Source organism: Haliotis cracherodii, unplaced genomic scaffold (assembly GCF_022045235.1).
Source record: "Haliotis cracherodii isolate W230 unplaced genomic scaffold, xgHalCrac1.p SCAF_14, whole genome shotgun sequence".
NCBI lineage: Eukaryota > Metazoa > Mollusca > Gastropoda > Lepetellida > Haliotidae > Haliotis > Haliotis cracherodii.
The window spans coordinates 20,767,737-20,771,496 of record NW_027266269.1 but is presented as its reverse complement, the minus strand read 5'-3'; the positions used below and the strand labels follow the sequence as shown (position 1 = coordinate 20,771,496).

The 3,760-nt window shown below is 36.8% G+C and overlaps 1 pseudogene; it reads right to left on the bottom strand.

Annotated features, from left to right (window-relative positions):
• Positions 1–355: 355 nt before the first annotated feature.
• LOC139460278 (uncharacterized) lies at positions 356–3,180 on the bottom strand (annotated as a pseudogene).
• Between the last annotated feature and the right edge of the window lie 580 nt (positions 3,181–3,760).

Genomic DNA, 3,760 nt, shown 5'->3' with positions numbered 1-3,760 from the left:
TCTCTCTGAACCTGTAATGCTATACCTCCAAATAAAGCAAGTCCAGACATCTGAATCTCAATATCCCATATTACGGGGCCCTTTTTCATTTTTTGCTGTGATTATTCTGTAAAAATTGGAAAGTTTTGAGAGAATAGTCTAGCTCTTCTTTAGCACTTAAGAAATATTGGAATAGCAGAAATGAAGTCATATGACACTACACATTGTTTTCACACAAATATTTATCCACTATTCATACATCATAATATTCATGAATACAACAACTTGTGTATCTGTTATTGTCCTGAAATCTATTTAAATTACTCATTTAATTCATTAAATCCATCTTCATTTTGTCATACATAATACTTCCTCCTCACTGAAAAAATTTAACACCTGCAAAATCAATTGTGACCAATTTGATCTCCTTCAAGGAATGTGGCAATCGTCCAGCTACCGTTGAAATACAAGACAATGGCGCGCATCTTACATTTGATAATGCCAATTTCATGGATGATGAATTCTGGACTTTTGGTTTGCTGCAATCTGGCTTAACCAAGGCTTGGCAGTTCGATTGCTTGTAACCCTTCTTGACAATTTTAGATCTCCTTTCTTCTCCCTTTCAGATTTTCCTAGAGTGTGACACTTTCTGGTTATTCTCCTCATGGTCACGCCTTTGCATTTTGACAGTCTTGTGACAAGAGCTTTTGGTCCTTTCACATTGTCAATGTTTGGTTTATCTGCCTCTGTCATACCAAAAAGATTGTCTTTACAAATGAACTTCTTGACAAGAAATTCTCCAGCACTTTTCGTGACATCATCAAGTATTTCTGATGACAGTGCTGTTTTTGGATTCGTGTAGGCATTGAAAGGAACATCAGACTTTTCCAAAGAAAGTGCACCACAACGCAAAATAACCTCTGTTACAGGTATTATATGATTAATGTCACATTCAGAAAATTTCCACTGAATGTCTTTTTGATCCATGTCCTGACTTTGTTGTTGACGTCTTTTCTGTTCATCGTCATGTGTCTGATTGAAGGAATCAATCAATGCCATTCGACAAGAGGCCGACTCTATACTGGATCCTGCTCGCAAACCTTTGATTGCATCTTTGTGGTCCCTCTCTCACAGGCAAAGTTTACATTACTGTTTCCAATGTGTTGAATATAATGTTTCCTTCATTCTCTGATGAAATGGACCAGCATTGTAATGCTCTGCAAGCAGTCTTGTGCAGAATGGTGCATACGAGCTGGCGCCATTGACAAATGAGAAGACAAGTGATGATTTCACTGCAATTGGGCAATTCGGCGGATATTTGCTGTTGCAGTATCTATATGGTCAGCTGTTACCAATTTGGACCATTCACTTCTGTCCATGTCTCTCATAACCATCAGTAGTTCAATGAGACCAGCATTCTTGTATGCAGTGAAAAGGGTATTCACCTTTGATTTTCTAAGATGCAATAATGGGAACTCTGGCAAAAATTGCTTGTATTTCCCTTTTTCCTGAAGAAGTTTTAATAAATTCATGCCAATTTTGTTATCCGGTCCAAAAAGAATTCTACCACAGCTGTCATCGCTTGAATATATTCCAAGTTTGATCAGGATGTCATCCAAAATGTCACAAAGTTTGTTGATATCGTCATCTCTGCCTGATTAAGGAGGTGGGTGTCTTGTCAAAAGTGCTGCTGGTGTATATTTGTGGAAACCAAACATAGTTGTGATTTCATTTTCATATTCATGATTTGATTCTCTTTGTTTCTTGTCGTCAGAATACATGCTGAGGTCATCAAATGATTTTTTCCAAAGCAGAAGCTTCAAAACTAAAGGCAATGTCCTCAAGATCATCTGGAAAACCACCAGGTGCTTGAATTAAGGTTGCTTCCTGCAAGATCTCTTCCAATGTTTCAGTTCCATCAGATCACTGGTTGCAGGCAACTGAAAGAAAAAAACATATTGTAGTAGATGTACATTTCTAAATTAAAAATAAATAAATTTCATCAATGATTATTTACTCCATTTATAAATAAATGCTAAATATATTACGTTCTCTGGTTGAGAGATGGATTGACACACACCAGCGGATGTTCTGTACTTGAGTGCATGCTGTTTGATGAATGTATTGTAGTAGCATGTATCAGTCAGTGCTCTGGTTATAGAGAACAAATTGTTTATGCTTCTATAGTTCATCAAAAGTTCATCTGTTGTACTCTGTTGCAACACACCGATGTGACGTCGGTTCAGAGTGTTGAGAAGAACGTCATAGCAACTTCTCTCTATCAGGTGATTTAAAACAGCTATCTTTATTGATGAAAACTGCAAACAACACCTGGACATCAAGTGGCACATCAAGGAACCATTCTTCTTTGATATCAAAGTTTGATGATGACAGAGGATTTGGTAGCTTGAAGTCAAAGCATGATGTACACCTGGTAACATCTCCATAGTCTTCAGTACTGCTGTCATTGTCATGAAAAAGATCTTCACTACGAAGGATGTATTCGTTCAATCGTTGAAGCAGTATGTCATCATGAAGTGTAAACCGTGCAATAGTCCCATTCTCAGGCTGGTATTTGTCGAAGGTGTCTGGTTTAAACCATTTGATCAAATGACATTTCAATCCATGTGCGTTATTTAATGTTGAAAGTATCAGCTGTATAATTCCTGATTTCAACTGCAGTTCCGCGTCACTGTCACAAAGTTCCATGTAAACATCAACACAAGTATTGGTGTCCTGGCACTGACATTGTACACATAGGATACAGCTGACAACTCTTAGAAACACATGTTCAACTGCTGACACCAACTGTTCTTCAATTACAGTTGCTTGGTGGTACTTTGTACCTACAAGTTCAATGCCGTCATTTACTGAGAATGACACTTGTCTCAGACGTCTGTGACGTATATAGAGAATCTCACCCGAGTGTCTTTTGATATCAAATATATCAACACGAGTTGATAAAAGTGGAAAAATTCCGAGGCTTGCCGAGGATTTTTGCCACTTTTTTCAACGAGTGTTGATATATTTGATATCAAAAGACACGAGGGTGAGATTTTATTTATCATCCAACATCATTCTTTCAACTTTTTCAACTTTTTCAATTTGTAGACAGTAATTAGCCATGTCTTGATTGTAAAAAGTACTGAAAACAGCTTCAGTAGCAGAGCCATTTGTGATGTCATTTGATTGTGACGTCATGGTAACCAGTGACGTCACAATGGTCTGTAAACCATTGTGATGTAATTTCATTTCAGCTTGATCTCATCCAAGCGATATCTCCTGTTGGAGCCAGTTTTGGATGATAAAGTATTTTGTGCACCCTTCAGTAAATTGTCACTAATGCGTTTAAGAACTTCAAACGATTCCAAGAACTCCCATCGTTTTATAATGCTGTCCTCAAAGTTTACTGTTTCATATCGTACATCTTTCATAAAATGATATTCAAACAGACATATTAATTCCCAATCTTTTTCGGAAAAATGTTGTTGATATTCCTTTTGGAGAAAAATGAGTTCAGATTGATCTAAACTGAACTAAGCTGAATTAGAAAAGTATTTCCTAATGTGAGAGTGTGTAGGTTTTGAATATAGCTCATGAATTGTCCTTGTCTTGTCTTTCCGAAATATGTTTTTATGAACGTTCTCTGCTAAATCTTTACAGCTGTTGAAATCATCTCAGTGACAGAATATATATTTCAAAGCAGAGAAAGTACTTCCATGAGTCACAGATCCATTACTGTTTTTTCTTGTTCTGTTTGGATGTGTACTTATCTGAATCA